Below are 22,043 nucleotides of genomic sequence, written 5' to 3' on the forward strand. Positions count from 1 at the left end.
AGCCCCTTCCTTGCCTTGTAAGACGCCGTCCAAAAGGGGGCATTTGCTATTCAGTGCCTCTTCCCGTGTACACTTGATATATTTGTCCACTGACTTTATGGGTTCACTAAAAGCTTGTGGGGTGCTGATGCTCTAATCTTGACCCAAGTAGAATCCACATGCCTTTACAAACGGCTTGGTCTTTTCCCCATGGAACAATTCAAGGCTCAAGGGTCAGCAATGAATGCACTTGGTCAGGCTTTAGTTCTTTTTGGCTGTCAAGAGACTTACCTCCTTTCAGATGTTTCCCACAATCTCAACAGCCTCTGCCAAGTGTATACAAGTGAAAAGGCCGATGGCATCATGGGACGTGATTGTTTCTTCCGGCTCCAACTTCAGTCTACATTCCTTGTTGACACATTCTTTAGCATTCTTCCAAATGGTGCATTATCTTGCCAGTTGAGGGTGTTAGAATGGTAGGCAGATACTTTTGAAACGCTGTGTGTGACAGAGTTGATTCTTTGGGAATCAGTGGTTGAAATGCCTGAACCTTGTTGCTTGATACTGCTGTACCCCGCGAGCGAGTTAAAGCAGGAGGCCGGAGCCTGTTGGGATGCCGAGGAATATTTCCACAGTCGTCACTAAGGCAAGACATCTAAGGAGCTTTTGATAAGGACCTGGGGCCCTGTGGTATTTTGTCAAGGGCGCAAAGAAGGAGATTGCGTTGGCCGGGAATCGAACCCGGGTCAACTGCTTGGAAGGCAGCTATGCTCACCACTATACCACCAACGCAAGGCTGTGCGCCAGGCATCCTGCTACCTCTATACAATTAAGGCCACACATGACATTGACTCACGGACCCCCTCCAGCGCAAGGTCCATTCACTGCCGTACCAAGTGACCACTAGGAAGATCAGCTAGAAATATTTCCCCATTCGTGGAGAGAAAGGAAGCCAAGCCAGTAGATACGGTAAAGGTGTGATTGTGCAGTGCGCATGAAGGAACTGGAGATACAATTTTTGCAAAGGCCTTTCACTCGGGCAAAAGGGACACGGAATGTGTCCCACGCCCAACGTGGGGCTCGAACCCACGACCCTGAGATTAAGAGTCTCATGCTCTACCGACTGAGCTAGCCGGGCTACAGCACTTTTGCTCTTCAAGGCCTCTCACAGCCACCTGAGTCCGCAGACTTTTTGATAGCTTTCGACATAATTCCTTTGGCTAAACTCAATGCGCTTCCAAGTACTACTCTGTTCACTTGCTGTCAGGGCGCTACATCACCATTTTTGCTGTGACTTTGGAGGATCACAACAAAATGCGCTGGCTGATTCCAAACCCTTTTCTCTCTGTGCAAAACATCAAGCCGTAGCCTCCCACATAACATCTGCCAAGTCATTCATTTGCCCTTTCCGGCCGAGGCGGCATCAAGCAATAACTCAACCGAGAAGGTCAAATGCAAAGTGTACGGCGCTGGCTTAGCATGCAAGGTGTCACGTGCTCTTTCCAGTTCCCTTCGATAGCTCAGCTGGTAGAGCGGAGGACTGTAGAGACAAAGCAGCAATCCTTAGGTCGCTGGTTCAATTCCGGCTCGAAGGAAGAGCTTTTTACCCCGCGTCTCTACTTTTAGAAAGAAGGCAATCTCTTATCTCTACAAATGTGCAATTGGGAAGCTTTTTAGGCACCTTCAGTTCATCTTTCATGTCTCCTTTGGGCCAGCTCAAGCGCGCTTGTCGTGTGGTCTCTGTGGCGCAATCGGTTAGCGCGTTCGGCTGTTAACCGAAAGGTTGGTGGTTCAAGCCCACCCAGGGACTTTCTCTTTACCTTAGCAGGGCCCACTGCCAAGTCTCACCCTAACCTAAGAAGACAAATAGCGTCCTTTGGCTTGTCTCACACGGCTGACGATTAACCATTCACTCGAGACATTCCTTGAAAACGGACTAGAATAATGTCGCAATCAATTGCTCTTCTTCTGGAATGTTCAAGATCTTTCATAGTTTAGTCAAGCCACTTCTTCGCTTCCGCTGAGTCTCAGGAACAAACCCCAGCATTTCTATTCACACCTGAACACCAGGGGATGTGTGAGAATTGTGGAAGCACCTTTTTTCACCTTACATGATCCCATTGTTGGTGTCAGGAAGCCTGCATAGCTAAAAGTGCCTAGATTGACATGGCCAAAGGCCTCAATTGTTGTCAAATGGCCTGGATAGAGGTGTTAAAAACGTGGAATACAGATAGTGTCAATGTTTAAGCGTGTGCCCCGGGGCTATGCTGGGCTTGAAGTACACAGGGATGCAATGTTTCTTAAAGATCCTTCTGAGTTTTTCCGACGCTCCAGTTACATACGGGATGACTAGATTTCTCCTAGTGTTCTGCTTCTCCCCAGTTTGTTTCCCTGACCTTGCGGAGGTTTTAACCAAGACCCAGTCTGGGTAGCCACAAGCTTTCAAAGCCCTCCTGAGATGTCACGGTAGCACTCTCCTAGTCATGCGCTAGGATTTGTATAGTTGGTCTCTGCTTACCAGAGAGGCTGTCGGGTAAATTCAGTGTGGTATTCTGCTTAACAGAGTGCTGCCATGGATTAGTCAGGTCTGCTCATGATTCTCTGATGTTGTTTGAGTTTGTCTGAGTTATTCCCGCCTTCAGGAAGCTGTGAGAGCTTTCCAGAACATGGGTAGGGGCTAGGCAAATGAACAGCGTGAATACGGATACCGCCCTGGCCAGTTGCAAGGGAGGGCAGTCCTGTGGCATGCTGGGAGTGGCATTTATGTTCTGCGAGCACATGGGCTCAGCGTCTTTCCTGGGAGAGGACTGAACAGCTGGGCTGGAGGCAGGCTGCCTCGCCTGGCGCCGGCTGCCATGAGGCCCCAGGTGGGTGGACCTGAGGGCCTCAAGCCAGTCAGGACGTCAATACTGCTTAACTAAGAGATCAGCTAGATGTCTTCAGTGTGAAAAGTTCTCATTTTGGAGTATCCTACTACAATTCCCCATCCCTATCCCCAGCTCGACAAGAAAACTCCAAAAACAAACATCCCCTAGTCCGGTCATTGAAGGCAAGGAGCGTTTGCGCGCGTGTGTATTTGGCTGAAGAAATACACTGTGCCTGGCTGCGGGGCGAAGTCAAGGGAAACCGGGGCAAACACGCCAGCGTCCCTCGCAAGGGTGGCGTTGCATCTGTGTTCTTTTGTCTTTAGACTCTTTTGGTTGCTACCATGTCAGCCGGATATTGCAGAGTCCTAAGAACCAGCTCGTGTTCCAGTGGGTGGTGGTGTGAGTCAAAAGGCAGATAGCGGTCTGTGTGGGTAGGTTTCCTGGAGACCTCCATGCCCAAGTCAGCCCCTTCCTTGCCTTGTAAGACGCCGTCCAAAAGGGGGCATTTGCTATTCAGTGCCTCTTCCCGTGTACACTTGATATATTTGTCCACTGACTTTATGGGTTCACTAAAAGCTTGTGGGGTGCTGATGCTCTAATCTTGACCCAAGTAGAATCCACATGCCTTTACAAACGGCTTGGTCTTTTCCCCATGGAACAATTCAAGGCTCAAGGGTCAGCAATGAATGCACTTGGTCAGGCTTTAGTTCTTTTTGGCTGTCAAGAGACTTACCTCCTTTCAGATGTTTCCCACAATCTCAACAGCCTCTGCCAAGTGTATACAAGTGAAAAGGCCGATGGCATCATGGGACGTGATTGTTTCTTCCGGCTCCAACTTCAGTCTACATTCCTTGTTGACACATTCTTTAGCATTCTTCCAAATGGTGCATTATCTTGCCAGTTGAGGGTGTTAGAATGGTAGGCAGATACTTTTGAAACGCTGTGTGTGACAGAGTTGATTCTTTGGGAATCAGTGGTTGAAATGCCTGAACCTTGTTGCTTGATACTGCTGTACCCCGCGAGCGAGTTAAAGCAGGAGGCCGGAGCCTGTTGGGATGCCGAGGAATATTTCCACAGTCGTCACTAAGGCAAGACATCTAAGGAGCTTTTGATAAGGACCTGGGGCCCTGTGGTATTTTGTCAAGGGCGCAAAGAAGGAGATTGCGTTGGCCGGGAATCGAACCCGGGTCAACTGCTTGGAAGGCAGCTATGCTCACCACTATACCACCAACGCAAGGCTGTGCGCCAGGCATCCTGCTACCTCTATACAATTAAGGCCACACATGACATTGACTCACGGACCCCCTCCAGCGCAAGGTCCATTCGCTGCCGTACCAAGTGACCACTAGGAAGATCAGCTAGAAATATTTCCCCATTCGTGGAGAGAAAGGAAGCCAAGCCAGTAGATACGGTAAAGGTGTGATTGTGCAGTGCGCATGAAGGAACTGGAGATACAAGTTTTGCAAAGGCCTTTCACTCGGGCAAAAGGGACACGGAATGTGTCCCACGCCCAACGTGGGGCTCGAACCCACGACCCTGAGATTAAGAGTCTCATGCTCTACCGACTGAGCTAGCCGGGCTACAGCACTTTTGCTCTTCAAGGCCTCTCACAGCCACCTGAGTCCGCAGACTTTTTGATAGCTTTCGACATAATTCCTTTGGCTAAACTCAATGCGCTTCCAAGTACTACTCTGTTCACTTGCTGTCAGGGCGCTACATCACCATTTTTGCTGTGACTTTGGAGGATCACAACAAAATGCGCTGGCTGATTCCAAACCCTTTTCTCTCTGTGCAAAACATCAAGCCGTAGCCTCCCACATAACATCTGCCAAGTCATTCATTTGCCCTTTCCGGCCGAGGCGGCATCAAGCAATACCTCAACCGAGAAGGTCAAATGCAAAGTGTACGGCGCTGGCTTAGCATGCAAGGTGTCACATGCTCTTCCCAGTTCCCTTCGATAGCTCAGCTGGTAGAGCGGAGGACTGTAGAGACAAAGCAGCAATCCTTAGGTCGCTGGTTCAATTCCGGCTCGAAGGAAGAGCTTTTTACCCCGCGTCTCTACTTTTAGAAAGAAGGCAATCTCTTATCTCTACAAATGTGCAATTGGGAAGCTTTTTAGGCACCTTCAGTTCATCTTTCATGTCTCCTTTGGGCCAGCTCAAGCGCGCTTGTCGTGTGGTCTCTGTGGCGCAATCGGTTAGCGCGTTCGGCTGTTAACCGAAAGGTTGGTGGTTCAAGCCCACCCAGGGACTTTCTCTTTACCTTAGCAGGGCCCGCTGCCAAGTCTCACCCTAACCTAAGAAGACAAATAGCGTCCTTTGGCTTGTCTCACACGGCTGACGATTAACCATTCACTCGAGACATTCCTTGAAAACGGACTAGAATAATGTCGCAATCAATTGCTCTTCTTCTGGAATGTTCAAGATCTTTCATAGTTTAGTCAAGCCACTTCTACGCTTCCGCTGAGTCTCAGGAACAAACCCCAGCATTTCTATTCACACCTGAACACTAGGGGATGTGTGAGAATTGTGGAAGCACCTTTTTTCACCTTACATGATCCCATTGTTGGTGTCAGGAAGCCTGCATAGCTAAAAGTGCCTAGATTGACATGGCCAAAGGCCTCAATTGTTGTCAAATGGCCTGGATAGAGGTGTTAAAAACGTGGAATACAGATAGTGTCAATGTTTAAGCGTGTGCCCCGGGGCTATGCTGGGCTTGAAGTACACAGGGATGCAATGTTTCTTAAAGATCCTTCTGAGTTTTTCCGACGCTCCAGTTACATACGGGATGACTAGATTTCTCCTAGTGTTCTGCTTCTCCCCAGTTTGTTTCCCTGACCTTGCGGAGGTTTTAACCAAGACCCAGTCTGGGTAGCCACAAGCTTTCAAAGCCCTCCTGAGATGTCACGGTAGCACTCTCCTAGTCATGCGCTAGGATTTGTATAGTTGGTCTCTGCTTACCAGAGAGGCTGTCGGGTAAATTCAGTGTGGTATTCTGCTTAACAGAGTGCTGCCATGGATTAGTCAGGTCTGCTCATGATTCTCTGATGTTGTTTGAGTTTGTCTGAGTTATTCCCGCCTTCAGGAAGCTGTGAGAGCTTTCCAGAACATGGGTAGGGGCTAGGCAAATGAACAGCGTGAATACGGATACCGCCCTGGCCAGTTGCAAGGGAGGGCAGTCCTGTGGCATGCTGGGAGTGGCATTTATGTTCTGCGAGCACATGGGCTCAGCGTCTTTCCTGGGAGAGGACTGAACAGCTGGGCTGGAGGCAGGCTGCCTCGCCTGGCGCCGGCTGCCATGAGGCCCCAGGTGGGTGGACCTGAGGGCCTCAAGCCAGTCAGGACGTCAATACTGCTTAACTAAGAGATCAGCTAGATGTCTTCAGTGTGAAAAGTTCTCATTTTGGAGTATCCTACTACAATTCCCCATCCCTATCCCCAGCTCGACAAGAAAACTCCAAAAACAAACATCCCCTAGTCCGGTCATTGAAGGCAAGGAGCGTTTGCGCGCGTGTGTATTTGGCTGAAGAAATACACTGTGCCTGGCTGCGGGGCGAAGTCAAGGGAAACCGGGGCAAACACGCCAGCGTCCCTCGCAAGGGTGGCGTTGCATCTGTGTTCTTTTGTCTTTAGACTCTTTTGGTTGCTACCATGTCAGCCGGATATTGCAGAGTCCTAAGAACCAGCTCGTGTTCCAGTGGGTGGTGGTGTGAGTCAAAAGGCAGATAGCGGTCTGTGTGGGTAGGTTTCCTGGAGACCTCCATGCCCAAGTCAGCCCCTTCCTTGCCTTGTAAGACGCCGTCCAAAAGGGGGCATTTGCTATTCAGTGCCTCTTCCCGTGTACACTTGATATATTTGTCCACTGACTTTATGGGTTCACTAAAAGCTTGTGGGGTGCTGATGCTCTAATCTTGACCCAAGTAGAATCCACATGCCTTTACAAACGGCTTGGTCTTTTCCCCATGGAACAATTCAAGGCTCAAGGGTCAGCAATGAATGCACTTGGTCAGGCTTTAGTTCTTTTTGGCTGTCAAGAGACTTACCTCCTTTCAGATGTTTCCCACAATCTCAACAGCCTCTGCCAAGTGTATACAAGTGAAAAGGCCGATGGCATCATGGGACGTGATTGTTTCTTCCGGCTCCAACTTCAGTCTACATTCCTTGTTGACACATTCTTTAGCATTCTTCCAAATGGTGCATTATCTTGCCAGTTGAGGGTGTTAGAATGGTAGGCAGATACTTTTGAAACGCTGTGTGTGACAGAGTTGATTCTTTGGGAATCAGTGGCTGAAATGCCTGAACCTTGTTGCTTGATACTGCTGTACCCCGCGAGCGAGTTAAAGCAGGAGGCCGGAGCCTGTTGGGATGCCGAGGAATATTTCCACAGTCGTCACTAAGGCAAGACATCTAAGGAGCTTTTGATAAGGACCTGGGGCCCTGTGGTATTTTGTCAAGGGCGCAAAGAAGGAGATTGCGTTGGCCGGGAATCGAACCCGGGTCAACTGCTTGGAAGGCAGCTATGCTCACCACTATACCACCAACGCAAGGCTGTGCGCCAGGCATCCTGCTACCTCTATACAATTAAGGCCACACATGACATTGACTCACGGACCCCCTCCAGCGCAAGGTCCATTCGCTGCCGTACCAAGTGACCACTAGGAAGATCAGCTAGAAATATTTCCCCATTCGTGGAGAGAAAGGAAGCCAAGCCAGTAGATACGGTAAAGGTGTGATTGTGCAGTGCGCATGAAGGAACTGGAGATACAAGTTTTGCAAAGGCCTTTCACTCGGGCAAAAGGGACCCGGAATGCGTCCCACGCCCAACGTGGGGCTCGAACCCACGACCCTGAGATTAAGAGTCTCATGCTCTACCGACTGAGCTAGCCGGGCTACAGCACTTTTGCACTTCAAGGCCTCTCACAGCCACCTGAGTCCGCAGACTTTTTGATAGCTTTCGACATAATTCCTTTGGCTAAACTCAATGCGCTTCCAAGTACTACTCTGTTCACTTGCTGTCAGGGCGCTACATCACCATTTTTGCTGTGACTTTGGAGGATCACAACAAAATGCGCTGGCTGATTCCAAACCCTTTTCTCTCTGTGCAAAACATCAAGCCGTAGCCTCCCACATAACATCTGCCAAGTCATTCATTTGCCCTTTCCGGCCGAGGCGGCATCAAGCAATACCTCAACCGAGAAGGTCAAATGCAAAGTGTACGGCGCTGGCTTAGCATGCAAGGTGTCACTTGCTCTTCCCAGTTCCCTTCGATAGCTCAGCTGGTAGAGCGGAGGACTGTAGAGACAAAGCAGCAATCCTTAGGTCGCTGGTTCAATTCCGGCTCGAAGGCAGAGCTTTTTACCCCGCGTCTCTGCCTTTTAGAAAGAAGGCAATCTCTTATCACTACAAATGTGCAATTGGGAAGCTTTTTAGGCACCTTCAGTTCATCTTTCATGTCTCCTTTGGGCCAGCTCAAGCACGCTTGTCGTGTGGTCTCTGTGGCGCAATCGGTTAGCGCGTTCGGCTGTTAACCGAAAGGTTGGTGGTTCAAGCCCACCCAGGGACGCTCGTGCTTTCTCTTTACCTTAGTAGGGCCCGCTGCCAAGTCTCACCCTAACCTAAGAAGACAAATAGCGTCCTTTGGCTTGTCTCACACGGCTGACGATTAACCATTCACTCGAGACATTCCTTGAAAACGGACTAGAATAATGTCGCAATCAATTGCTCTTCTTCTGGAATGTTCAAGATCTTTCATAGTTTAGTCAAGCCACTTCTACGCTTCCGCTGAGTCTCAGGAACAAACCCCAGCATTTCTATTCACACCTGAACACTAGGGGATGTGTGAGAATTGTGGAAGCACCTTTTTTCACCTTACATGATCCCATTGTTGGTGTCAGGAAGCCTGCATAGCTAAAAGTGCCTAGATTGACATGGCCAAAGGCCTCAATTGTTGTCAAATGGCCTGGATAGAGGTGTTAAAAACGTGGAATACAGATAGTGTCAATGTTTAAGCGTGTGCCCCGGGGCTATGCTGGGCTTGAAGTACACAGGGATGCAATGTTTCTTAAAGATCCTTCTGAGTTTTTCCGACGCTCCAGTTACATACGGGATGACTAGATTTCTCCTAGTGTTCTGCTTCTCCCCAGTTTGTTTCCCTGACCTTGCGGAGGTTTTAACCAAGACCCAGTCTGGGTAGCCACAAGCTTTCAAAGCCCTCCTGAGATGTCACGGTAGCACTCTCCTAGTCATGCGCTAGGATTTGTATAGTTGGTCTCTGCTTACCAGAGAGGCTGTCGGGTAAATTCAGTGTGGTATTCTGCTTAACAGAGTGCTGCCATGGATTAGTCAGGTCTGCTCATGATTCTCTGATGTTGTTTGAGTTTGTCTGAGTTATTCCCGCCTTCAGGAAGCTGTGAGAGCTTTCCAGAACATGGGTAGGGGCTAGGCAAATGAACAGCGTGAATACGGATACCGCCCTGGCCAGTTGCAAGGGAGGGCAGTCCTGTGGCATGCTGGGAGTGGCATTTATGTTCTGCGAGCACATGGGCTCAGCGTCTTTCCTGGGAGAGGACTGAACAGCTGGGCTGGAGGCAGGCTGCCTCGCCTGGCGCCGGCTGCCATGAGGCCCCAGGTGGGTGGACCTGAGGGCCTCAAGCCAGTCAGGACGTCAATACTGCTTAACTAAGAGATCAGCTAGATGTCTTCAGTGTGAAAAGTTCTCATTTTGGAGTATCCTACTACAATTCCCCATCCCTATCCCCAGCTCGACAAGAAAACTCCAAAAACAAACATCCCCTAGTCCGGTCATTGAAGGCAAGGAGCGTTTGCGCGCGTGTGTATTTGGCTGAAGAAATACACTGTGCCTGGCTGCGGGGCGAAGTCAAGGGAAACCGGGGCAAACACGCCAGCGTCCCTCGCAAGGGTGGCGTTGCATCTGTGTTCTTTTGTCTTTAGACTCTTTTGGTTGCTACCATGTCAGCCGGATATTGCAGAGTCCTAAGAACCAGCTCGTGTTCCAGTGGGTGGTGGTGTGAGTCAAAAGGCAGATAGCGGTCTGTGTGGGTAGGTTTCCTGGAGACCTCCATGCCCAAGTCAGCCCCTTCCTTGCCTTGTAAGACGCCGTCCAAAAGGGGGCATTTGCTATTCAGTGCCTCTTCCCGTGTACACTTGATATATTTGTCCACTGACTTTATGGGTTCACTAAAAGCTTGTGGGGTGCTGATGCTCTAATCTTGACCCAAGTAGAATCCACATGCCTTTACAAACGGCTTGGTCTTTTCCCCATGGAACAATTCAAGGCTCAAGGGTCAGCAATGAATGCACTTGGTCAGGCTTTAGTTCTTTTTGGCTGTCAAGAGACTTACCTCCTTTCAGATGTTTCCCACAATCTCAACAGCCTCTGCCAAGTGTATACAAGTGAAAAGGCCGATGGCATCATGGGACGTGATTGTTTCTTCCGGCTCCAACTTCAGTCTACATTCCTTGTTGACACATTCTTTAGCATTCTTCCAAATGGTGCATTATCTTGCCAGTTGAGGGTGTTAGAATGGTAGGCAGATACTTTTGAAACGCTGTGTGTGACAGAGTTGATTCTTTGGGAATCAGTGGTTGAAATGCCTGAACCTTGTTGCTTGATACTGCTGTACCCCGCGAGCGAGTTAAAGCAGGAGGCCGGAGCCTGTTGGGATGCCGAGGAATATTTCCACAGTCGTCACTAAGGCAAGACATCTAAGGAGCTTTTGATAAGGACCTGGGGCCCTGTGGTATTTTGTCAAGGGCGCAAAGAAGGAGATTGCGTTGGCCGGGAATCGAACCCGGGTCAACTGCTTGGAAGGCAGCTATGCTCACCACTATACCACCAACGCAAGGCTGTGCGCCAGGCATCCTGCTACCTCTATACAATTAAGGCCACACATGACATTGACTCACGGACCCCCTCCAGCGCAAGGTCCATTCGCTGCCGTACCAAGTGACCACTAGGAAGATCAGCTAGAAATATTTCCCCATTCGTGGAGAGAAAGGAAGCCAAGCCAGTAGATACGGTAAAGGTGTGATTGTGCAGTGCGCATGAAGGAACTATACAAGTTTTGCAAAGGCCTTTCACTCGGGCAAAAGGGACACGGAATGTGTCCCACGCCCAACGTGGGGCTCGAACCCACGACCCTGAGATTAAGAGTCTCATGCTCTACCGACTGAGCTAGCCGGGCTACAGCACTTTTGCTCTTCAAGGCCTCTCACAGCCACCTGAGTCCGCAGACTTTTTGATAGCTTTCGACATAATTCCTTTGGCTAAACTCAATGCGCTTCCAAGTACTACTCTGTTCACTTGCTGTCAGGGAGCTACATCACCATTTTTGCTGTGACTTTGGAGGATCACAACAAAATGCGCTGGCTGATTCCAAACCCTTTTCTCTCTGTGCAAAACATCAAGCCGTAGCCTCCCACATAACATCTGCCAAGTCATTCATTTGCCCTTTCCGGCCGAGGCGGCATCAAGCAATACCTCAACCGAGAAGGTCAAATGCAAAGTGTACGGCGCTGGCTTAGCATGCAAGGTGTCACGTGCTCTTCCCAGTTCCCTTAGATAGCTCAGCTGGTAGAGCGGAGGACTGTAGAGACAAAGCAGCAATCCTTAGGTCGCTGGTTCAATTCCGGCTCGAAGGAAGAGCTTTTTACCCCGCGTCTCTGCCTTTTAGAAAGAAGGCAATCTCTTATCACTACAAATGTGCAATTGGGAAGCTTTTTAGGCACCTTCAGTTCATCTTTTATGTCTCCTTTGGGCCAGCTCAAGCACACTTGTCGTGTGGTCTCTGTGGCGCAATCGGTTAGCGCGTTCGGCTGTTAACCGAAAGGTTGGTGGTTCAAGCCCACCCAGGGACGCTCGTGCTTTCTCTTTACCTTAGCAGGGCCCGCTGCCAAGTCTCACCCTAACCTAAGAAGACAAATAGCGTCCTTTGGCTTGTCTCACACGGCTGACGATTAACCATTCACTCGAGACATTCCTTGAAAACTGACTAGAATAATGTCGCAATCAATTGCTCTTCTTCTGGAATGTTCAAGATCTTTCATAGGTTAGTCAAGCCACTTCTTCGCTTCCGCTGAGTCTCAGGAACAAACCCCAGCATTTCTATTCACACCTGAACACCAGGGGATGTGTGAGAATTGTGGAAGCACCTTTTTTCACCTTACATGATCCCATTGTTGGTGTCAGGAAGCCTGCATAGCTAAAAGTGCCTAGATTGACATGGCCAAAGGCCTCAATTGTTGTCAAATGGCCTGGATAGAGGTGTTAAAAAGGTGGAATACAGATAGTGTCAATGTTTAAGCGTGTGCCCCGGGGCTATGCTGGGCTTGAAGTACACAGGGATGCAATGTTTCTTAAAGATCCTTCTGAGTTTTTCCGACGCTCCAGTTACATACGGGATGACTAGATTTCTCCTAGTGTTCTGCTTCTCCCCAGTTTGTTTCCCTGACCTTGCGGAGGTTTTAACCAAGACCCAGTCTGGGTAGCCACAAGCTTTCAAAGCCCTCCTGAGATGTCACGGTAGCACTCTCCTAGTCATGCGCTAGGATTTGTATAGTTGGTCTCTGCTTACCAGAGAGGCTGTCGGGTAAATTCAGTGTGGTATTCTGCTTAACAGAGTGCTGCCATGGATTAGTCAGGTCTGCTCATGATTCTCTGATGTTGTTTGAGTTTGTCTGAGTTATTCCCGCCTTCAGGAAGCTGTGAGAGCTTTCCAGAACATGGGTAGGGGCTAGGCAAATGAACAGCGTGAATACGGATACCGCCCTGGCCAGTTGCAAGGGAGGGCAGTCCTGTGGCATGCTGGGAGTGGCATTTATGTTCTGCGAGCACATGGGCTCAGCGTCTTTCCTGGGAGAGGACTGAACAGCTGGGCTGGAGGCAGGCTGCCTCGCCTGGCGCCGGCTGCCATGAGGCCCCAGGTGGGTGGACCTGAGGGCCTCAAGCCAGTCAGGACGTCAATACTGCTTAACTAAGAGATCAGCTAGATGTCTTCAGTGTGAAAAGTTCTCATTTTGGAGTATCCTACTACAATTCCCCATCCCTATCCCCAGCTCGACAAGAAAACTCCAAAAACAAACATCCCCTAGTCCGGTCATTGAAGGCAAGGAGCGTTTGCGCGCGTGTGTATTTGGCTGAAGAAATACACTGTGCCTGGCTGCGGGGCGAAGTCAAGGGAAACCGGGGCAAACACGCCAGCGTCCCTCGCAAGGGTGGCGTTGCATCTGTGTTCTTTTGTCTTTAGACTCTTTTGGTTGCTACCATGTCAGCCGGATATTGCAGAGTCCTAAGAACCCCCAGCTCGTGTTCCAGTGGGTGGTGGTGTGAGTCAAAAGGCAGATAGCGGTCTGTGTGGGTAGGTTTCCTGGAGACCTCCATGCCCAAGTCAGCCCCTTCCTTGCCTTGTAAGACGCCGTCCAAAAGGGGGCATTTGCTATTCAGTGCCTCTTCCCGTGTACACTTGATGTATTTGTCCACTGACTTTATGGGTTCACTAAAAGCTTGTGGGGTGCTGATGCTCTAATCTTGACCCAAGTAGAATCCACATGCCTTTACAAACGGCTTGGTCTTTTCCCCATGGAACAATTCAAGTCTCAAGGGTCAGCAATGAATGCACCTGGTCAGGCTTTAGTTCTTTTTGGCTGTCAAGAGACTTACCTCCTTTCAGATGTTTCCCACAATCTCAACAGCCTCTGCCAAGTGTATGCAAGTGAAAAGGCCGATGGCATCATGGGACGTGATTGTTTCTTCCGGCTCCAACTTCAGTCTACATTCCTTGTTGACACATTCTTTAGCATTCTTCCAAATGGTGCATTATCTTGCCAGTTGAGGGTGTTAGAATGGTAGGCAGATACTTAGAAACGCTGTGTGTGACAGAGTTGATTCTTTGGGAATCAGTGGTTGAAATGCCTGAACCTTGTTGCTTGATACTGCTGTATCCCGCGAGCGAGTTAAAGCAGGAGGCCGGAGCCTGTTGGGATGCCGAGGAATATTTCCACAGTCGTCACTAAGGCAAGACATCTAAGGAGCTTTTGATAAGGACCTGGGGCCCTGTGGTATTTTGTCAAGGGCGCAAAGAAGGAGATTGCGTTGGCCGGGAATCGAACCCGGGTCAACTGCTTGGAAGGCAGCTATGCTCACCACTATACCACCAACGCAAGGCTGTGCGCCAGGCATCCTGCTACCTCTATACAATTAAGGCCACACATGACATTGACTCACGGACCCCCTCCAGCGCAAGGTCCATTCGCTGCCGTACCAAGTGACCACTAGGAAGATCAGCTAGAAATATTTCCCCATTCGTGGAGAGAAAGGAAGCCAAGCCAGTAGATACGGTAAAGGTGTGATTGTGCAGTGCGCATGAAGGAACTGGAGATACAAGTTTTGCAAAGGCCTTTCACTCGGGCAAAAGGGACACGGAATGTGTCCCACGCCCAACGTGGGGCTCGAACCCACGACCCTGAGATTAAGAGTCTCATGCTCTACCGACTGAGCTAGCCGGGCTACAGCGCTTTTGCTCTTCAAGGCCTCTCACAGCCACCTGAGTCCGCAGACTTTTTGATAGCTTTCGACATAATTCCTTTGGCTAAACTCAATGCGCTTCCAAGTACTACTCTGTTCACTTGCTGTCAGGGCGCTACATCACCATTTTTGCTGTGACTTTGGAGGATCACAACAAAATGCGCTGGCTGATTCCAAACCCTTTTCTCTCTGTGCAAAACATCAAGCCGTAGCCTCCCACATAACATCTGCCAAGTCATTCATTTGCCCTTTCCGGCCGAGGCGGCATCAAGCAATACCTCAACCGAGAAGGTCAAATGCAAAGTGTACGGCGCTGGCTTAGCATGCAAGGTGTCACCTGCTCTTCCCAGTTCCCTTCGATAGCTCAGCTGGTAGAGCGGAGGACTGTAGAGACAAAGCAGCAATCCTTAGGTCGCTGGTTCAATTCCGGCTCGAAGGCAGAGCTTTTTACCCCGCGTCTCTGCCTTTTAGAAAGAAGGCAATCTCTTATCACTACAAATGTGCAATTGGGAAGCTTTTTAGGCACCTTCAGTTCATCTTTCATGTCTCCTTTGGGCCAGCTCAAGCACGCTTGTCGTGTGGTCTCTGTGGCGCAATCGGTTAGCGTGTTCGGCTGTTAACCGAAAGGTTGGTGGTTCAAACCCACCCAGGGACGCCCGTGCTTTCTCTTTACCTTAGCAGGGCCCGCTGCCAAGTCTCACCCTAACCTAAGAAGACAAATAGCGTCCTTTGGCTTGTCTCACACGGCTGACGATTAACCATTCACTCGAGACATTCCTTGAAAACGGACTAGAATAATGTCGCAATCAATTGCTCTTCTTCTGGAATGTTCAAGATCTTTCATAGGTTAGTCAAGCCACTTCTTCACTTCCGCTGAGTCTCAGGAACAAACCCCAGCATTTCTATTCACACCTGAACACCAGGGGATGTGTGAGAATTGTGGAAGCACCTTTTTTCACCTTACATGATCCCATTGTTGGTGTCAGGAAGCCTGCATAGCTAAAAGTGCCTAGATTGACATGGCCAAAGGCCTCAATTGTTGTCAAATGGCCTGGATAGAGGTGTTAAAAAGGTGGAATACAGATAGTGTCAATGTTTAAGCGTGTGCCCCGGGGCTATGCTGGGCTTGAAGTACACAGGGATGCAATGTTTCTTAAAGATCCTTCTGAGTTTTTCCGACGCTCCAGTTACATACGGGATGACTAGATTTCTCCTAGTGTTCTGCTTCTCCCCAGTTTGTTTCCCTGACCTTGCGGAGGTTTTAACCAAGACCCAGTCTGGGTAGCCAGAAGCTTTCAAAGCCCTCCTGAGATGTCACGGTAGCACTCTCCTAGTCATGCGCTAGGATTTGTATAGTTGGTCTCTGCTTACCAGAGAGGCTGTCGGGTAAATTCAGTGTGGTATTCTGCTTAACAGAGTGCTGCCATGGATTAGTCAGGTCTGCTCATGATTCTCTGATGTTGTTTGAGTTTGTTTGAGTTATTCCCGCCTTCAGGAAGCTGTGAGAGCTTTCCAGAACATGGGTAGGGGCTAGGCAAATGAACAGCGTGAATACGGATACCGCCCTGGCCAGTTGCAAGGGAGGGCAGTCCTGTGGCATGCTGGGAGTGGCATTTATGTTCTGCAAGCACATGGGCTCAGCGTCTTTCCTGGGAGAGGACTGAACAGCTGGGCTGGAGGCAGGCTGCCTCGCCTGGCGCCGGCTGCCATGAGGCCCCAGGTGGGTGGACCTGAGGGCCTCAAGCCAGTCAGGACGTCAATACTGCTTAACTAAGAGATCAGCTAGATGTCTTCAGTGTGAAAAGTTCTCATTTTGGAGTATCCTACTACAATTCCCCATCCCTATCCCCAGCTCGACAAGAAAACTCCAAAAACAAACATGCCCTAGTCCGGTCATTGAAGGCAAGGAGCGTTTGCGCGTGTGTGTATTTGGCTGAAGAAATACACTGTGCCTGGCTGCGGGGCGAAGTCAAGGGAAACCGGGGCAAACACGCCAGCGTCCCTCGCAAGGGTGGCGTTGCATCTGTGTTCTTTTGTCTTTAGACTCTTTTGGTTGCTACCATGTCAGCCGGATATTGCAGAGTCCTAAGAACCCCCAGCTCGTGTTCCAGTGGGTGGTGGTGTGAGTCAAAAGGCAGATAGCGGTCTGTGTGGGTAGGTTTCCTGGAGACCTCCATGCCCAAGTCAGCCCCTTCCTTGCCTTGTAAGACGCCGTCCAAAAGGGGGCATTTGCTATTCAGTGCCTCTTCCCGTGTACACTTGATGTATTTGTCCACTGACTTTATGGGTTCACTAAAAGCTTGTGGGGTGCTGATGCTCTAATCTTGACCCAAGTAGAATCCACATGCCTTTACAAACGGCTTGGTCTTTTCCCCATGGAACAATTCAAGGCTCAAGGGTCAGCAATGAATGCACTTGGTCAGGCTTTAGTTCTTTTTGGCTGTCAAGAGACTTACCTCCTTTCAGATGTTTCCCACAATCTCAACAGCCTCTGCCAAGTGTATGCAAGTGAAAAGGCCGATGGCATCATGGGACGTGATTGTTTCTTCCGGCTCCAACTTCAGTCTACATTCCTTGTTGACACATTCTTTAGCATTCTTCCAAATGGTGCATTATCTTGCCAGTTGAGGGTGTTAGAATGGTAGGCAGATACTTAGAAACGCTGTGTGTGACAGAGTTGATTCTTTGGGAATCAGTGGTTGAAATGCCTGAACCTTGTTGCTTGATACTGCTGTACCCCGCGAGCGAGTTAAAGCAGGAGGCCGGAGCCTGTTGGGATGCCGAGGAATATTTCCACAGTCGTCACTAAGGCAAGACATCTAAGGAGCTTTTGATAAGGACCTGGGGCCCTGTGGTATTTTGTCAAGGGCGCAAAGAAGGAGATTGCGTTGGCCGGGAATCGAACCCGGGTCAACTGCTTGGAAGGCAGCTATGCTCACCACTATACCACCAACGCAAGGCTGTGCGCCAGGCATCCTGCTACCTCTATACAATTAAGGCCACACATGACATTGACTCACGGACCCCCTCCAGCGCAAGGTCCATTCGCTGCCGTACCAAGTGACCACTAGGAAGATCAGCTAGAAATATTTCCCCATTCGTGGAGAGAAAGGAAGCCAAGCCAGTAGATACGGTAAAGGTGTGATTGTGCAGTGCGCATGAAGGAACTGGAGATACAAGTTTTGCAAAGGCCTTTCACTCGGGCAAAAGGGACACGGAATGTGTCCCACGCCCAATGTCGGGCTCGAACCCACGACCCTGAGATTAAGAGTCTCATGCTCTACCGACTGAGCTAGCCGGGCTACAGCGCTTTTGCTCTTCAAGGCCTCTCACAGCCACCTGAGTCCGCAGACTTTTTGATAGCTTTCGACATAATTCCTTTGGCTAAACTCAATGCGCTTCCAAGTACTACTCTGTTCACTTGCTGTCAGGGCGCTACATCACCATTTTTGCTGTGACTTTGGAGGATCACAACAAAATGCGCTGGCTGATTCCAAACCCTTTTCTCTCTGTGCAAAACATCAAGCCGTAGCCTCCCACATAACATCTGCCAAGTCATTCATTTGCCCTTTCCGGCCGAGGCGGCATCAAGCAATACCTCAACCGAGAAGGTCAAATGCAAAGTGTACGGCGCTGGCTTAGCATGCAAGGTGTCACGTGCTCTTCCCAGTTCCCTTCGATAGCTCAGCTGGTAGAGTGGAGGACTGTAGAGACAAAGCAGCAATCCTTAGGTCGCTGGTTCAATTCCGGCTCGAAGGCAGAGCTTTTTACCCCGCGTCTCTGCCTTTTAGAAAGAAGGCAATCTCTTATCACTACAAATGTGCAATTGGGAAGCTTTTTAGGCACCTTCAGTTCATCTTTCATGTCTCCTTTGGGCCAGCTCAAGCACGCTTGTCGTGTGGTCTCTGTGGCGCAATCGGTTAGCGCGTTCGGCTGTTAACCGAAAGGTTGGTGGTTCAAGCCCACCCAGGGACGCTCGTGCTTTCTCTTTACCTTAGCAGGGCCCGCTGCCAAGTCTCACCCTAACCTAAGAAGACAAATAGCGTCCTTTGGCTTGTCTCACACGGCTGACGATTAACCATTCACTCGAGACATTCCTTGAAAACGGACTAGAATAATGTCGCAATCAATTGCTCTTCTTCTGGAATGTTCAAGATCTTTCATAGGTTAGTCAAGCCACTTCTTCGCTTCCGCTGAGTCTCAGGAACAAACCCCAGCATTTCTATTCACACCTGAACACCAGGGGATGTGTGAGAATTGTGGAAGCACCTTTTTTCACCTTACATGATCCCATTGTTGGTGTCAGGAAGCCTGCATAGCTAAAAGTGCCTAGATTGACATGGCCAAAGGCCTCAATTGTTGTCAAATGGCCTGGATAGAGGTGTTAAAAAGGTGGAATACAGATAGTGTCAATGTTTAAGCGTGTGCCCCGGGGCTATGCTGGGCTTGAAGTACACAGGGATGCAATGTTTCTTAAAGATCCTTCTGAGTTTTTCCGACGCTCCAGTTACATACGGGATGACTAGATTTCTCCTAGTGTTCTGCTTCTCCCCAGTTTGTTTCCCTGACCTTGCGGAGGTTTTAACCAAGACCCAGTCTGGGTAGCCACAAGCTTTCAAAGCCCTCCTGAGATGTCACGGTAGCACTCTCCTAGTCATGCGCTAGGATTTGTATAGTTGGTCTCTGCTTACCAGAGAGGCTGTCGGGTAAATTCAGTGTGGTATTCTGCTTAACAGAGTGCTGCCATGGATTAGTCAGGTCTGATCATGATTCTCTGATGTTGTTTGAGTTTGTCTGAGTTATTCCCGCCTTCAGGAAGCTGTGAGAGCTTTCCAGAACATGGGTAGGGGCTAGGCAAATGAACAGCGTGAATACGGATACCGCCCTGGCCAGTTGCAAGGGAGGGCAGTCCTGTGGCATGCTGGGAGTGGCATTTATGTTCTGCGAGCACATGGGCTCAGCGTCTTTCCTGGGAGAGGACTGAACAGCTGGGCTGGAGGCAGGCTGCCTCGCCTGGCGCCGGCTGCCATGAGGCCCCAGGTGGGTGGACCTGAGGGCCTCAAGCCAGTCAGGACGTCAATACTGCTTAACTAAGAGATCAGCTAGATGTCTTCAGTGTGAAAAGTTCTCATTTTGGAGTATCCTACTACAATTCCCCATCCCTATCCCCAGCTCGACAAGAAAACTCCAAAAACAAACATGCCCTAGTCCGGTCATTGAAGGCAAGGAGCGTTTGCGCGCGTGTGTATTTGGCTGAAGAAATACACTGTGCCTGGCTGCGGGGCGAAGTCAAGGGAAACCGGGGCAAACACGCCAGCGTCCCTCGCAAGGGTGGCGTTGCATCTGTGTTCTTTTGTCTTTAGACTCTTTTGGTTGCTACCATGTCAGCCGGATATTGCAGAGTCCTAAGAACCCCCAGCTCGTGTTCCAGTGGGTGGTGGTGTGAGTCAAAAGGCAGATAGCGGTCTGTGTGGGTAGGTTTCCTGGAGACCTCCATGCCCAAGTCAGCCCCTTCCTTGCCTTGTAAGACGCCGTCCAAAAGGGGGCATTTGCTATTCAGTGCCTCTTCCCGTGTACACTTGATGTATTTGTCCACTGACTTTATGGGTTCACTAAAAGCTTGTGGGGTGCTGATGCTCTAATCTTGACCCAAGTAGAATCCACATGCCTTTACAAACGGCTTGGTCTTTTCCCCATGGAACAATTCAAGTCTCAAGGGTCAGCAATGAATGCACCTGGTCAGGCTTTAGTTCTTTTTGGCTGTCAAGAGACTTACCTCCTTTCAGATGTTTCCCACAATCTCAACAGCCTCTGCCAAGTGTATGCAAGTGAAAAGGCCGATGGCATCATGGGACGTGATTGTTTCTTCCGGCTCCAACTTCAGTCTACATTCCTTGTTGACACATTCTTTAGCATTCTTCCAAATGGTGCATTATCTTGCCAGTTGAGGGTGTTAGAATGGTAGGCAGATACTTAGAAACGCTGTGTGTGACAGAGTTGATTCTTTGGGAATCAGTGGTTGAAATGCCTGAACCTTGTTGCTTGATACTGCTGTATCCCGCGAGCGAGTTAAAGCAGGAGGCCGGAGCCTGTTGGGATGCCGAGGAATATTTCCACAGTCGTCACTAAGGCAAGACATCTAAGGAGCTTTTGATAAGGACCTGGGGCCCTGTGGTATTTTGTCAAGGGCGCAAAGAAGGAGATTGCGTTGGCCGGGAATCGAACCCGGGTCAACTGCTTGGAAGGCAGCTATGCACACCACTATACCACCAACGCAAGGCTGTGCGCCAGGCATCCTGCTACCTCTATACAATTAAGGCCACACATGACATTGACTCACGGACCCCCTCCAGCGCAAGGTCCATTCGCTGCCGTACCAAGTGACCACTAGGAAGATCAGCTAGAAATATTTCCCCATTCGTGGAGAGAAAGGAAGCCAAGCCAGTAGATACGGTAAAGGTGTGATTGTGCAGTGCGCATGAAGGAACTGGAGATACAAGTTTTGCAAAGGCCTTTCACTCGGGCAAAAGGGACACGGAATGTGTCCCACGCCCAACGTGGGGCTCGAACCCACGACCCTGAGATTAAGAGTCTCATGCTCTACCGACTGAGCTAGCCGGGCTACAGCGCTTTTGCTCTTCAAGGCCTCTCACAGCCACCTGAGTCCGCAGACTTTTTGATAGCTTTCGACATAATTCCTTTGGCTAAACTCAATGCGCTTCCAAGTACTACTCTGTTCACTTGCTGTCAGGGCGCTACATCACCATTTTTGCTGTGACTTTGGAGGATCACAACAAAATGCGCTGGCTGATTCCAAACCCTTTTCTCTCTGTGCAAAACATCAAGCCGTAGCCTCCCACATAACATCTGCCAAGTCATTCATTTGCCCTTTCCGGCCGAGGCGGCATCAAGCAATACCTCAACCGAGAAGGTCAAATGCAAAGTGTACGGCGCTGGCTTAGCATGCAAGGTGTCACGTGCTCTTCCCAGTTCCCTTCGATAGCTCAGCTGGTAGAGCGGAGGACTGTAGAGACAAAGCAGCAATCCTTAGGTCGCTGGTTCAATTCCGGCTCGAAGGCAGAGCTTTTTACCCCGCGTCTCTGCCTTTTAGAAAGAAGGCAATCTCTTATCACTACAAATGTGCAATTGGGAAGCTTTTTAGGCACCTTCAGTTCATCTTTCATGTCTCCTTTGGGCCAGCTCAAGCACGCTTGTCGTGTGGTCTCTGTGGCACAATCGGTTAGCGCGTTCGGCTGTTAACCGAAAGGTTGGTGGTTCAAGCCCACCCAGGGACGCTCGTGCTTTCTCTTTACCTTAGCAGGGCCCGCTGCCAAGTCTCACCCTAACCTAAGAAGACAAATAGCGTCCTTTGGCTTGTCTCACACGGCTGACGATTAACCATTCACTCGAGACATTCCTTGAAAACGGACTAGAATAATGTCGCAATCAATTGCTCTTCTTCTGGAATGTTCAAGATCTTTCATAGGTTAGTCAAGCCACTTCTTCGCTTCCGCTGAGTCTCAGGAACAAACCCCAGCATTTCTATTCACACCTGAACACCAGGGGATGTGTGAGAATTGTGGAAGCACCTTTTTTCACCTTACATGATCCCATTGTTGGTGTCAGGAAGCCTGCATAGCTAAAAGTGCCTAGATT

General features: G+C 49.8%; 23 non-coding genes across 23 annotated transcripts; 11 read left to right on the top strand and 12 right to left on the bottom strand.

The window, feature by feature from the left end:
- Positions 1-699: 699 nt before the first annotated feature.
- On the bottom strand, positions 700-771 carry TRNAG-UCC (transfer RNA glycine (anticodon UCC)). Its single transcript has one exon. It is a non-coding gene; the product is annotated as a tRNA-Gly (tRNA).
- A 273-nt stretch (positions 772-1,044) lies between these two features.
- Positions 1,045-1,117, bottom strand: TRNAK-CUU (transfer RNA lysine (anticodon CUU)). The gene has a single exon. It is a non-coding gene; the product is annotated as a tRNA-Lys (tRNA).
- A 371-nt stretch (positions 1,118-1,488) lies between these two features.
- Positions 1,489-1,574, top strand: TRNAY-GUA (transfer RNA tyrosine (anticodon GUA)). Its single transcript is given in 2 exon segments — positions 1,489-1,525; positions 1,539-1,574. It is a non-coding gene; the product is annotated as a tRNA-Tyr (tRNA).
- Positions 1,575-1,715: 141 nt separating this feature from the next.
- On the top strand, positions 1,716-1,789 carry TRNAN-GUU (transfer RNA asparagine (anticodon GUU)). Its single transcript has one exon. It is a non-coding gene; the product is annotated as a tRNA-Asn (tRNA).
- Positions 1,790-4,008: 2,219 nt separating this feature from the next.
- Positions 4,009-4,080, bottom strand: TRNAG-UCC (transfer RNA glycine (anticodon UCC)). Its single transcript has one exon. It is a non-coding gene; the product is annotated as a tRNA-Gly (tRNA).
- A 273-nt stretch (positions 4,081-4,353) lies between these two features.
- On the bottom strand, positions 4,354-4,426 carry TRNAK-CUU (transfer RNA lysine (anticodon CUU)). Its single transcript has one exon. It is a non-coding gene; the product is annotated as a tRNA-Lys (tRNA).
- A 371-nt stretch (positions 4,427-4,797) lies between these two features.
- Positions 4,798-4,883, top strand: TRNAY-GUA (transfer RNA tyrosine (anticodon GUA)). The gene is given in 2 exon segments: positions 4,798-4,834; positions 4,848-4,883. It is a non-coding gene; the product is annotated as a tRNA-Tyr (tRNA).
- A 141-nt stretch (positions 4,884-5,024) lies between these two features.
- TRNAN-GUU (transfer RNA asparagine (anticodon GUU)) lies at positions 5,025-5,098 on the top strand. The gene has a single exon. It is a non-coding gene; the product is annotated as a tRNA-Asn (tRNA).
- Positions 5,099-7,317: 2,219 nt separating this feature from the next.
- TRNAG-UCC (transfer RNA glycine (anticodon UCC)) lies at positions 7,318-7,389 on the bottom strand. The gene has a single exon. It is a non-coding gene; the product is annotated as a tRNA-Gly (tRNA).
- Positions 7,390-7,662: 273 nt separating this feature from the next.
- On the bottom strand, positions 7,663-7,735 carry TRNAK-CUU (transfer RNA lysine (anticodon CUU)). Its single transcript has one exon. It is a non-coding gene; the product is annotated as a tRNA-Lys (tRNA).
- A 371-nt stretch (positions 7,736-8,106) lies between these two features.
- Positions 8,107-8,192, top strand: TRNAY-GUA (transfer RNA tyrosine (anticodon GUA)). Its single transcript is given in 2 exon segments — positions 8,107-8,143; positions 8,157-8,192. It is a non-coding gene; the product is annotated as a tRNA-Tyr (tRNA).
- A 142-nt stretch (positions 8,193-8,334) lies between these two features.
- On the top strand, positions 8,335-8,408 carry TRNAN-GUU (transfer RNA asparagine (anticodon GUU)). The gene has a single exon. It is a non-coding gene; the product is annotated as a tRNA-Asn (tRNA).
- Positions 8,409-10,635: 2,227 nt separating this feature from the next.
- Positions 10,636-10,707, bottom strand: TRNAG-UCC (transfer RNA glycine (anticodon UCC)). The gene has a single exon. It is a non-coding gene; the product is annotated as a tRNA-Gly (tRNA).
- A 269-nt stretch (positions 10,708-10,976) lies between these two features.
- Positions 10,977-11,049, bottom strand: TRNAK-CUU (transfer RNA lysine (anticodon CUU)). Its single transcript has one exon. It is a non-coding gene; the product is annotated as a tRNA-Lys (tRNA).
- A 599-nt stretch (positions 11,050-11,648) lies between these two features.
- On the top strand, positions 11,649-11,722 carry TRNAN-GUU (transfer RNA asparagine (anticodon GUU)). The gene has a single exon. It is a non-coding gene; the product is annotated as a tRNA-Asn (tRNA).
- A 2,229-nt stretch (positions 11,723-13,951) lies between these two features.
- On the bottom strand, positions 13,952-14,023 carry TRNAG-UCC (transfer RNA glycine (anticodon UCC)). Its single transcript has one exon. It is a non-coding gene; the product is annotated as a tRNA-Gly (tRNA).
- A 273-nt stretch (positions 14,024-14,296) lies between these two features.
- On the bottom strand, positions 14,297-14,369 carry TRNAK-CUU (transfer RNA lysine (anticodon CUU)). The gene has a single exon. It is a non-coding gene; the product is annotated as a tRNA-Lys (tRNA).
- A 371-nt stretch (positions 14,370-14,740) lies between these two features.
- Positions 14,741-14,826, top strand: TRNAY-GUA (transfer RNA tyrosine (anticodon GUA)). Its single transcript is given in 2 exon segments — positions 14,741-14,777; positions 14,791-14,826. It is a non-coding gene; the product is annotated as a tRNA-Tyr (tRNA).
- A 142-nt stretch (positions 14,827-14,968) lies between these two features.
- TRNAN-GUU (transfer RNA asparagine (anticodon GUU)) lies at positions 14,969-15,042 on the top strand. The gene has a single exon. It is a non-coding gene; the product is annotated as a tRNA-Asn (tRNA).
- Positions 15,043-17,271: 2,229 nt separating this feature from the next.
- On the bottom strand, positions 17,272-17,343 carry TRNAG-UCC (transfer RNA glycine (anticodon UCC)). Its single transcript has one exon. It is a non-coding gene; the product is annotated as a tRNA-Gly (tRNA).
- Positions 17,344-18,288: 945 nt separating this feature from the next.
- Positions 18,289-18,362, top strand: TRNAN-GUU (transfer RNA asparagine (anticodon GUU)). Its single transcript has one exon. It is a non-coding gene; the product is annotated as a tRNA-Asn (tRNA).
- A 2,574-nt stretch (positions 18,363-20,936) lies between these two features.
- Positions 20,937-21,009, bottom strand: TRNAK-CUU (transfer RNA lysine (anticodon CUU)). The gene has a single exon. It is a non-coding gene; the product is annotated as a tRNA-Lys (tRNA).
- A 371-nt stretch (positions 21,010-21,380) lies between these two features.
- TRNAY-GUA (transfer RNA tyrosine (anticodon GUA)) lies at positions 21,381-21,466 on the top strand. Its single transcript is given in 2 exon segments — positions 21,381-21,417; positions 21,431-21,466. It is a non-coding gene; the product is annotated as a tRNA-Tyr (tRNA).
- Positions 21,467-22,043: the final 577 nt, after the last annotated feature.

The sequence above is a fragment of the Staurois parvus genome, unplaced genomic scaffold (assembly GCF_062004578.1).
Source record: "Staurois parvus isolate SC_StPar_1 unplaced genomic scaffold, SC_StPar_1.0 ptg002181l, whole genome shotgun sequence".
Lineage (NCBI taxonomy): Eukaryota > Metazoa > Chordata > Amphibia > Anura > Ranidae > Staurois > Staurois parvus.